Source organism: Prionailurus bengalensis, chromosome B2, assembly GCF_016509475.1.
Source record: "Prionailurus bengalensis isolate Pbe53 chromosome B2, Fcat_Pben_1.1_paternal_pri, whole genome shotgun sequence".
In the NCBI taxonomy this organism is placed as follows: Eukaryota; Metazoa; Chordata; class Mammalia; order Carnivora; family Felidae; genus Prionailurus; species Prionailurus bengalensis.
The window spans coordinates 121,095,202-121,107,787 of record NC_057349.1 but is presented as its reverse complement, the minus strand read 5'-3'; the positions used below and the strand labels follow the sequence as shown (position 1 = coordinate 121,107,787).

Genomic DNA, 12,586 nt, shown 5'->3' with positions numbered 1-12,586 from the left:
CCTGACATTTCTACTCATGTGGAAAGTATGCTTGGCTCATACCTCTCTTGTGAGATGCGCAGGGCTGGTATTCAACAGAAGGATTAGTTTTCCATTATCTGTCGCAGGAGGATAATTTAATAGCAATTGATTGGGGATAAACCAGACCTCAAAAGATGAGTATTGTGCAAGAAATCTGTGTTTTATGAAAGCAGTTTACTGGAATAACATTTTCTCCCATATCATTCCTGAGTGTCTTCGTGAATGGAAGGAAAAAATCAAGCTTTTAGTTTTTCTCAAAGACACACTGGTGGATGCATTCAGTAATAATGAAGAACAGGGAACGATGAGTTGGGAAGGAGGGTGGATTATTCCTGTAAGTACTGTATGTTTTATCACCAGAGTAACCTCCCTGAGCACTTTACTCATTAAGCAGGAGTAAGCTTAAGTTACTCCCATTCAATACAATATAAACAATTTACAGGGAGATAGCTACACGGTTGTTTTATTTTATATAGCTGGTCTACTCCAATGACAAAGTTCAAACACTTCTCTTGAGCAAACTCTACGGTTTTCTAGAACAGGTTGTTGGTGGCAGTTCCTCGTCTTTTAGCCTCACACACAAAATCCAAACCTCTCTTTAGGGAAGTATAAGTCAACTCCTACAACTCTCCCTCTCCCCATTCTTTCCCTCTTTCCCTCTTCCTTTCTTCGTTCCTCTCTCCCACAAAGTTTTGCTGTTGTTGTTTACAAGGATCAGGGACCAAGCAGAGTTGCTCAGATAAAAGGAAATATTGGAGCTTAAGAACATGAGAAGACATTGGCTATGTTGAAGGAGAGGGAATCTCATGGACAAATTTAGGTTTCTGCTTCCAGGACCTGACAATGTTCCTAGAAAGAAAGTCACTTTAGGGCTTGCTCTGGTGATCTACTGTTAGGTCATTAACTATTCGTTCAGGCGATATGTATCAAGTGACTAATTTTTTAATAACAAACAACTATGCTAGATGTTGAGGAAATCGTAATGAACAAGACAGACACTGTCCCTGTCTTCAAGGAGATGATACTTGAATTAACTGAACTATATTCCCTGTGTCTGCTTCTTTCTGGTCAGCAACCAGCCGATTTGGCCTCCTTAATCTCAGTTAATTAGTACCTGGATTTGCACATGACTTATATGGCCTCTACAGCTGTTCTCTTTCCTCACTTTGCAGCCTACTCCCACATCTAACTGAGATCAGTCTCTAGATATTGATTCTCTCAAATTCCAGAGAAAGAGAAGGAATCTGATGGGCTCTGTCCTTTGCGACGCAGTCATAAGTGGTTGTTCAGGACACCTCTAGGCCACATGGTCCAAACCATGGACGACCAGAGCTGGCCCTTCATCTGGCACTGTGAGTTGATGGATTTCCTTCTAAGGGACTGTGCATGGGCAGATACGAGTCAATTCTACAATACCATCAGCCTCTGACCTCTCTGACTTGTTTCTGAACCCTGGCCCTCCTTGTTAAGACTTCGCAATGACAAATATTATTAATGAAGTTTCCTGAAAACAGGTTTCGACTATTATTTCAGGAATCAGGCATCTTGGGTGTGTATCTGTGGGACACTTATCTTAGTTAGTTTGGGTTGCTATAACAAAAGACCAAAGACTGGATGGCTTAGACAACAAACATTTATTTCTCATCGTCTGGCGGCTGGCGAGTCCAAGATCAAGGTGCTGGCAGACTTGGCTGTTGGCGAGAGCCCCCCTCCTGGTTTGTGATTGGCCATTACCTTCATAGTGTGTCCTCATATGGCAGAGGGACAGAGAGAGAGGCAGAAACAGAGACAGACAAGAGAGAAGCTAGCTTTCTCATGGCTCCACCCTGATGACCCAGTTACCTCCTAAAGTCCCTACCTGCAAATGCTATCCCATTGGGAATTAGGATTTCAACATATGAATTTTATGGGGAACACAAACATGCATGCGGTGCAGACAATACTTACGTGGTTACTCTGATGCACAAAGCTAATGAAATTCGAGAGAGCATCTTACGCTTTTATTCCCAGAAGCTCCTTGAACTCCACCAGAAGGGCAACATATAAGTGTTGTCTCGTACCAAGGAACAACTCGAGCTCCTTTGTGAACTCTTCCATATGAAGGAGTACAATAAGTTTTGCTCATGTGATAAACTTCAGGTGGTATTGTCTCGTTGATTTCCTTTGCCAGCGTCTTTTTTTCCTACACGTTCATCATATAACTAAAAATCTTCTTTACATCAATTTTCTTGATCCAGTCTTTTACAATATCAAGAATCAACTAAGAATCTAAGGAAAGGTGAACAAAAAGAAAAGGATGCTTTTCTTGCTTTAAGTCAGAGAAACTTTCAGGTGAACAGAGGTGATGATATGGTACATATTATATCGGACATTGATCATAAACCTCCAGAACCCACATACTCATGGTATGAGCTCCTACTCCCTTTCTGTCTTTAGTTTTTGGGTAACTTTGACAACACGCAGCAAATTCTCCGTCACTAGCTTCCCATTTGATACATTATTGTATTAGAGCAAGAATTCCCCTTTTCAGCAAACTCCGTTTGATTTTGGAAGAAATTATTGGGAGCTGTTTGTTATTTACCCTTTAGGATTCTTGAAATAGTGTTCTCTACTCATTCTTTCAAAATATAATTTAGGCTGTAGATCCAACTCATACGTATTGACACCTATTAGGTCAAATACTGTGCTAGGAAGGTTTTACATACTTTGAAGTATTTCGTTTTACCTTCAGGACAAGCCTGTGAAGAAAGAATGGCCACCAAATTTTACAAATGACGGTACTGGGTCTCACAGAGGCCAACGAAGTGACTTGCTCAAATAATTGAAAAGACTCGTCTTCTGAAATTCAGTGTTAATCCTCGTCCCAGGCAAGAATAAGCAGGCCTCTGTTGGTCTCGAAAATAAATGTTAATTACTTTTAGTTCCGTCCTCCATGAGGACGCTGTAGAGGCAAGAATGAATGGAAATCGTGTGTCATTGCCCATCACATGAGGCTGTTTCAGTGCTCCACTCTGCATTTTATGCAAGATAGAGACAGTCCCTCTTTTTCGGAAGCTCTGCTGGGTAAGTGAGCATGTACACTTATGAGGCTGAGCTGCAGGATAAGAGAGAGGGAGGGTAATGATAAGAACACAGAAGTTTCTGATGTGTACTTACTTGAATGACTGAAGTTGACGAAGATAATGTTTACTGGTTGTTTGGTTAGATTTCAAGCCCAGCCCTAACAAAGACTGAAATAACAGTGAATTCAATAAGATAGGAGTTTCTTTCTCTCTCGCTTAGTGACTGGGCAGTTCTGGGTGCTGTGGAGGCCTCCACGGTCAGGTACCAGAAGCCCCTAGATGGTGTCCCCCAAACCTCCTTGTAGCTAGTACTGCCTTCTTGGTTCTCTGTCCATCATGCTGTCTGTTTAAAAATACGAAGATGTGTTTTAAAATTTCATCACCCTTTTCTGATGGCTAATGGGCCCTTGGGAATCAGTGGAAGACGCAAAGTACGGTCAATTAGAGGGAGGCGGGGCATAGGAAGGCCTGGGTAAGGAGGGATTGTGAGCAGCTCTGTCAGGGAAGCAGGACCACTGTAAGTGATAGGGGACAAGGAACTTGTCACAAGGGTTGCCCCTCACACAGGGCCCCGGGGAAGAAAGGATGGCCTCAAAGCCACGACAAACTGGAATCCGCGAGAAGAAACTGGAGCCCACGTCTGTCTCCCACCACATCGACTCTGATGACGCTGGCCACCCGCAGAAAAGCGGGTGTCCTTCTCCGTAGAGCCCTGACAGCAGCAAGAGAGGCCAGAGGAGGAGACTGGGTGCCATTGGCTAGTCCTCACGACCAGCAGGGAAAGGCAGCCGGTCACAGCCCTAGTGACGTCTAGGACCCAGCAGAGGCTCTGATGTGTCACTTTGGCCTTCCAAGCCTCGTGCAAATTTCTCTTCTGGCCAACCCTCACCAGAACTACCCAGGGGAGGGAACTCTGGGAAACACAGTTCCAGCTCAGCTCAATGGACGCAGTACAAAACCGCCATAGTAATGAACTCCGGACTAAGAAAGAATAGATGTGAATGTGGCCAAGAACATTCCAGAAGGTCAAGGGCCCTGAATGCTGTCTTCAAATGCCATGATAGATATTTATTTCTGTTAGATATTGTTTCTCTTATTCCTGTGATAGATATTTATTAAGTTGTTAACATGTGTGACTAGCTTCCATTCCATCTACTTCTGAAAAAGAGGTGAGATCATTAAATTAATGTCTCTTGGCTTTCGTTTCTTCAGCTATAAAACAAACAAAAAAGACTCTTTTGCTAATGCATTATAAAAGCCTCCACATCTATTTTCTCAGGAATGTTCATTATCTCCCTGCAGCTGATGACTCTCACTTATCTCTAGTTCTATCGTGTCCTATGACTTCGAGCTCCTTTTTTTCCTAATGAGCACGGGATTTTTCCACTTTGACGCTTCACTGTAAGCCCAATGCAAGAAGCTCAGTGCTGAATTCTTTTCTCCCTGAGACCAGGGGGAATGGCCCTTTCTTTTCCACGCTGTCTGTCATTCAGTCTGATGCTCTAATGCCTTCTCCCAATCCAGTCAATGACCAAACGCTCTTGCATTGCCGCTCACAAATGCCTCCTGTGTTGAGCTTTTCCTTCCCGTTTCTGCCATCGTAGTCGACCCCTTAGGAGCTCGCTCTTTGATTCCCGGCAGACGCTTCGGGTAATTCTCTTACATTGCAGATCCTTCCCATGCCCTCCCGTCCAACATAGGGGCCCCCTTAAACACCATGTTCCTCATATCACTACAGCTCACAAATCTTCCATGGTTTCCTGCTTTCTACCACATCAGAGGAAGTCCAATGCCTTTCAAGATGAAACGAAGATTAGACATTCCCTAGTCCAACGTATTCCTTTTATAGAAAAGAAAGAAGTCCATGAGATTGAGAGCACACAGACGTGGGACCAGATCCCCAGGCATCTGGAGCCTCATCCATCCTCTTTCTATTACTCCCTCACCCATCTCTGAGGGAAAGATGGTATGATTTCCAAGGCCCTCCTTCATCTTCCCAGCTCCATTTTGTAGCCAGTGGCCTTGTGCTCCGGTGCCACCACTCATACAGAAGCACGTGTAGACTCCGAATGGACGGCAAAGGGAGCTGCCCTCGGGTAGTGAGGTCACGCTTTACCTCTCGGCGCTGCTGTATCTCCATGGCTCCACACCCCGGTCGAGAGACACACCGGGTTCTCTCGGTTCCTTTTCCTTCCCCCTCCCCTCTTCCCAGATCCCTCCTGTCTTTAGAGCTCAGTATAAGTCTCGTCTCCTTTAGGAATTCACTCGGTTTCTTAGAGGTCTTTTTGTTTGTAGGCACTACGAAGTATTTCTAGTGTAGAGCGGTCTGGTCCGGGGCCACGGAAGAGCCTGAATGTAAAATCAGAAAAGCTGGGTTCTTCTCATTCCAGCTCTTCTACCTACGGGCCGTGCGATCTTAAAGCCATTTATCTTCTCTGAAGCTGATTCTAATCTATGAATTGTGCATAATGACCCTTGCTCGATCTCACAGGGTAGGGTGAGTGCCAAGTGAGTTGAAGCACGTGCGACTGTTTGGGATGCTGTTGAGTCTGGTGTAAGTGGAAGTCACATGTGTGATAACACCACTGAGGCCTTAATGATGAAGTGTATTGCTTCGTTATGTTTGTTTTGGTTTATTAACCAAACATCGTTATTAGAATAAGGCCTTTGGGGAAAGAAATGACATCTCATGTTATTTTTTTTCCTTCTCCTCCTTTAAGTGAGCACTACGTAAGTCTGTTTGAAAACCATGAAGGAAGGCATGTGTGTTTCTAAGAGGAGGAGTTGGGGGAAAAGGAGTTTTAAAATGAGATACAAACATAAGAAAGATCTCGAAGTGTGGGTTTTTACGTGTGTCAAGCCTTCCAGGGCAGGCGAGGCACCATGTGAGCTATCCCTGCTGGCCACCATCGCGAGGCTCTTTGCGGAACAATCCATCACTTGGGCATATTTCCAAAAAAATCTCTTTCTGGTTTGGCCCGTCTGATACGATATAGGGAAGTGAGGAGGCCTTGAAAAGAGGTAGTGGGAGGCACTTAGGGCTTTTCTTTGTCAAGTCGTGAAGCCTTATTGGGGAATTTCCGACTCAGAGTATCTCAAAGTAGCCCCAGTTTTTCTTGGGCATCTCTACCTTTTGCTGCTAGAAAGAGAAGAGAGTTCTTTCTGCTAAGGAGGTAGAGAATCTCTTGGTTGAAGGAGGTTTGGGTGTGGGAGAAGAAATGACCCTTTGTCTCATGGTTTCCCCAGCTTATAATTGCAGTTCCGAGGACTGAGCTGGGTGACATGTAGGTAACAAGATATGGGTTCAATTACTAAGCAAAGGAAAAGTGTGGATTTTGGAGTAGGGTGCTGCCTGGAGGTGAATCTCCACTCTGCTAGCTGTGCAACCTTGAGGAAGTTAGTTAACTTCTCTGTGCCTCATTTTTTATCACTTGTAAATATGGATATGATTAATAATTAAATCATAGCCTTGTTAAGATTAAATCGGCTCATAATGAAGTCCTTAAAGACTGGCACTCAGAGTGCCATGTAAGTACATGTTGAGTAAAAGAAATAAATAAGCTTAGGGGTACCTGGGTGGCTCAGTCGGACTTCGGCTCAGGTCATGATCTCGCGGTTCGTGAGTTCGAGCCCCCACAGGGCTCTGTGCTGACAGCTCAGAGCCTGGAGCCTGCTTCGGATTCTGTGTCTCCCTCTCTCTCTCTGCTCCTTCCCCACTCATGCTCTGTCTCTCTCTGTCTCTCAAAACTAAACATTATTTGAAAAAAAAAAAAAGAAAGAAAGAAGCCTAAAGAGTTGGGTATTCACTCATGAATCTGTGGGGGCACGCAGTGTGAGGCAGAATCCCAAATCTTCCCCTCTGGTGAGAACCAGTGGTTATTTCATACGCGTGGTTTGGGTTATTGATTCTTCTAGAGTTTTCACAAGGGATCTGGTAACTGTCCTTTTTTTTTTTTTTTTTTTTTTTGTTTTGCCAAGAGTCAGTCATTTATGTCTGTATATTATGTTGTAGTTTTTTTCTTTTTAAAGAAAACGTAACCTAGGAATTCCAATTTGGTCACCAAAATTGTATTCTAGAGCATTAGTATAAACTGCGCAAGCCAGTTGGAGTTTAAAGATTTTTATTAGGAGCAAGGTTTTCATACCAGATCTTGAATGCATAATCAAACTTACTAATCTGATGTGATTATTGCCCAGGTATTTCATTTAAAGAGTTTATTGCTTGTAATAGATGCAAATCCTTTGTGTATAAAGGGAGTTAGCTGCTTTTCTAAAGTAAAATTGAAAGCAAGATTAAACTGTTTTTATTAAGTCTTCTTAAATCGGGATTGGCTTAGAACAACATTCCTTAATTGTATTAGATCACAACATAGTTTCTTCAGCCAAAAAAAAAGTGTTTCTATTTTTAGGTTAAAGTACATGCCTTACATCATTTTATTTTCTGGTCCTCTGTTTCCCTCCATGTAACATCATAAAGCTCGGCCTAGAATTTGAATTCAGGAGGGGGCATGAATTTGGTCGGTACCAAGTAATCTTATGTATTTTATTGTATGCATCTAATATACTATTCAGGGAAGGAATCCATAGTCTTAATCCGCTTGCTGAAGGGCTCATGGCCTAAAGTCTCTGCCTTCCATTTTTCTGTTACTCATCCAAAACCTCTTCCATCAAAAGAAATCAGGATATAGATGCCACTGCTTCTGTTAGAGGCATTTATTTAACATGCTACTTTCCATACCTCGTTTTTCACTTTAAAATACATTCAAAATCGGAATCTTACCCTCTCCTGTGCTTCTGGGGTGGTCCTGATCATCACTTAGCTCCTTCTAATTACAGAATATTTGTCCATCATGGTTCAAACTTCAGGGTTGAACCAGAGGTCCCTTACACCGTGAGGACATAGACCCACAGGAAGATTTCCCTTTGACTCACGTTCAAAAGTAAAGCACAGACGAGCCCGAACCCGAGGCGTGGAATTATTAGCTCATGAGTTCGTTTGAGGTGACATTCGTGTAGAAACCCAGCCCTCCTTAAAGTGGCCACCGTAACACAGAAAAATGTGTGTGGCTGTTCTTTTCACAACAATTAGGGCTTTTTAAAATCCAAACCTTACTATGTTCATAAATTAATGAATTAACCTCTTCCATCTCATGACCAGTCTCTATTCATGAAAGCAGATGGAAGGAATTTGTCCGACGTCACATGCTAAGTTCGGTAATGAGACTGTGGCTGTTATCTTTTAACTACCTTTGTATTCACCCATTCAAGCACAACCTTACACTGCAGGCTGAGTGACAGGTGCCACCAATGCGCCTCCCAGAGCCCTTCTACTAAATAGGCAGAAGTTCCAGCAAGAAAGCGACTTGCGGGGACCCAGAGGAGGAGGGAGAGGGAGGAAGCAGCGATGGGGGGGGGGGTCATCAGTTCACTCGCTTATGCGGCATATATGTATTGCTCACCCACGACATACGGGGCTCAGTGGTGTGGCGACTCGGGGTGGGTGAGCGAGGCCCACGATGTGCCCTCGTGAGCCCAGTGATGGGGACAGGCAATAAGCAAGAAAATGACTACATGCGTGATAGATACAGTGTCAAGAGGAGAGAAATGCTCACATCCAGCTTTAGGTAAGAGTAGTAAAGAAATAATGGAAAGGATAAATGGAACAGCCTGTGTGGAGGAGGTCGAAAGGTCACAGAAAGCCTTCCTGGTGTGGTGACATTGGGCCAATGCTTGTACGAAGAAAGTGGTGTGAAAATCTGGGGGCGGGGAGTTTGAATCAGGGGTGATGGCAGGTCAAGGGGCCTTGAGGGGACATGAGCTTGACTGAAGATTTAGCAGAACAGCAAGAAAGCCTGTTGAGGCTGTACCACGGAGTATTTGAATTCGGACCAGGCTTTGACATCTGACTGCCCGGCCTCGAATCTCAGGTCCAGGGTGTGGAACTTCGGGAAAGTCAGTTCATCTCTCGAGGTTTCAACTTCCTTATCTAGAAAATGGGGCAATACTGTCTGCCTCACAGTGTAATCCATGGGGTTAAGGTGAGGCAATCTATATCAAGCATTCCTAGTTCAGTGCCTGACGTCCAGTGTGGACCCAATACAGCTAGTTATTATGCTAATAAATGTCAGACAAGACGTGAATAGTTCTGATAATGCCACCACTGACCGCAGCAGGCGTTTTGTTCAAGCCATGTCAGGACCCACGGGAAGTACCTCACGGCCCTATGTTGAATTATGATGCCATGGTCCTCGTCACCTCCCTTCTATACACTATTCCACTTGGGTCAAGACTAAAACGAATAGATTTGGGCCTTAAAGTATCTTTTAATTCTGGATTACCTGCAGTCAAGAGAGCTTCCTAGGAAACCAGACATGGCTTAGAGAAGGTCCTGAAGCTTTGGTGAAAGGTGTGAGGTAGGCTGAGAAACACCCACCTGTCCACTCTTCTACGTTGGTGCAACTAATTCAGACTATATGTCCTATGTGTACACAACTTCTATCTTGTTCATTGTTGTTTCCTCCAGCCTAACCTAGGGCCTGGCCCACAGCAGGGGTGCAATAAATATGTGTTGTAGGAGTCAAAAAAGTGTTTCTGGAACTCTCTCAGCTTCTGGGACTAAAGGGGAGCTCTCTGTCTAGTTTGGGGTTGATACGTCCTGATCTCCTCTGGTATATGAGTCAGTGTATAGGGAATTAGAGAGGCATGTATGGTGTATGGAACCCTGTGTACCTTTCACCAAAAATTATACCTGAATAAAGCTACTCAATTCAGGATGCAAGGCCATCTCCAATATTTGATGACCTAAGAAGTTTTACATTTGAAATTTCCTAAAATTAAGGCCATTAAAAAGTTATAGTGTTATACAAAATATTCATCTCCAGATTTCTATTGTTTTCCCCAAATACAAGACCCAGTCCTTCCTTTGAAAACAAAGATTAAGATTAGCAGTGTCATGGAATAATGTTCCATACCTTGGTTTAGTAATTAGGTGTATTTAAACTTGCCTCTACAGAAAAGATTTGAGTCAATTCCTTCACAGTTTTCCTAAGAGAAATATGTGAAAATCTGAACCTGGCATTTGAGACTTGTTTTTGCTTTTTAATTAATATTAGAGTTTACAGAAATATTTCAATGGATTATCTCAGGCTTAACAATCCCATTGAATCCATCAGATGTAAATGGGCAGTCCACAGTAATAAAAGATCTTTGTAGAAAAATCATGCCATTGCCACAAGTAATCAAACTCTCAAGAACTGTAAACTGGCTGATATTTTAGCCCACTTGCAAGCTAACAACAGAAAACAAGCTAACCACAAAGAGAACGAGATAATCCCTGCACATATTATGGGTTATTTTTGAGAAGAGGAGCCCCAAGCCTAGGGAACCCAAATCTTTTATAATAGACAGTAAGCCAGCCTGATTTCTTCCATGGAAGACATTATCTTTAATTTATTGGATTGTAAACAAACCTTTGCTCCGGAGGAGACCCTATCTCTGTCTTCCAAGGCTGTTTGTTATACAAAAATCCTTAGAAAGACAGCCCAGACCAAAGACAGTCAGTGCTTTTGCTCAGAAGATATGCAGAACTGCGAGAGAGCCACAGAGAATTGTCTCTCGAGTCAAGTAACCCCCAAAAGCTGATTTTATGTTTTCAATAAGAAACCAGAATTTTTTTAAGTTGCAAAAACTGTAGAGTCTAACTTTTTGTGTGGTTTAGTTTTACGGAGTCTAGCCAGCTTTTTGGAGGATGGGTTAGCAGTAGGAAGCATGAGACTCCTCTGCCATAACATTCAAATTTAGATTTTATACCCAAATAACTCTAGTTCTTCAAAAAGCAATTGTTCATGTGATGTTTTCATAGCTAAAGATTTTGATAGTTCCAGGATGTGAAACAGCAGGTTCTAATTTGGAAGCTGCTTCACTCTAAGATATATTGGGTTTAGAACACAGAAGCATACAGACCAGAGTACATTGAATGTTTCAAAAAAGATTTCAGTATTCTTCATATTGCCTCCTAGGCTCTAGGGTTTTAATATTCAGAATCATGACTGTTAAAGGCAGTTTTAGTGATCATCTTTTTTCCCCTCCAATTCTTATAGGATAGTTACATACCTTTAGAGAAAAGGCATACTGCATACATTATTATGCTTTATTTTATTTATTTAATTTTTTAATGTTTACATTTGAGAAAGAAAGAGAGAGAGACAGAGTGTGAGTGGGCGAGGGGCAGAGAAAGAGGGAGACACAGAATCCCAAGCAGGTCCCAGGCTCTGAGCTGTCAGCACAGAGCCTGATGCGGGACTCAAACTCTCAAACCGTGAGCTCATGACCTGAGCTGAAGTCAGATGCTTCACTGAGCCACAAGGTGTCCCCCAAATTATTATGCTACAAACATGGGTGTTTTATTATCAACTGTAGCCATTAAACAATCATATTCACACATTAGTCTGTGTTAAGTGTAAGTGTTAAGTGTGTAAGTTTAAGATCTTTCCAAATTTTTTTTCTTTTAAATCTTAGGTTTTAGTTATCACCAATATTCCCACCCGTACTCTTCCTTTTTTCCAATTAATGAAGTTAAAGGCCATGTTGATTGATGAAAATGGTGATTTATTTGGTGCTCTGATGTGAGTCATTAAAATAATGCAAAGTAAATTAAAAAATGGTATCTGAATAGTTTTATACTAAGTTTGCATCTGAGCGAAAGAGGAAAGGCTTAAAGAAATATGTGCCCTTGGGGCGCCTGGGTGGCTCGGTCGGTTAAGCGTCCCACTTCGGCTCAGGTCACGATCTCACGGTCCGTGAGTTCGAGCCCCACGTCGGGCTCTGTGCTGAAAGAAATATGTGCCCTTGTCCAGTGAAATCCTATTTTCCTCTTTGGAGTTACATGAAGCAGGAAACCAGTACCTAACAGCAGCAGTGTAAAAATTGCATTTTTGTAGTGTGAGCACAACTCAACACTTAATGAAATGACACCATCAGTTCCATTACCATGGGCAACTGTTCCCATAAAACAAGTGCTGAACTTCCCTCTCAGTCGGCACCACAGCGTAGTCCTGTGCCCTTGAAGCCTGTGAATATCACACAGTAAAGATGTGAAAGAAACAGACTAAGGTTTTAATACTGTCTTGATCAACCCAAGCATTCCTTTGCTACTTTATGTTTTCCGGAGCACGATGTTAAGAATTTTTCCGAGGAATATTTGCAACATTTAAAAACCAGAATACCTTTCTGATTAAGCCCAAAGCAATCATCAAAAAAGCACCGCATAATGTATTACCTCTGAAGGATGACATTCAAGTTATAGTTTAGACAAGAAAAGACTAATTTCTCGTAACCCCTTTTTTTATTTTTCGTTTTGAATCCTAGTTCAGTGGTCCGAAAATTGGGATAGTCGGACTCCTAGAGGTTCATTTTCCAGAGTACTCCTTCAATGGTACATCAAAGAAAATAAATTTCTTGATTCTTTAGGGAAAATCTGTTCCCTAAATTTTCTTCTTCCTCAT

The 12,586-nt window shown here is 42.5% G+C and overlaps 1 protein-coding gene across 1 annotated transcript in view; it reads left to right on the top strand.

The window, feature by feature from the left end:
* Window positions 1–12,586, top strand: part of SLC2A12 (solute carrier family 2 member 12) — a 59,870-nt gene that overhangs the window by 21,468 nt on the left and 25,816 nt on the right. The window lies entirely within an intron of this gene.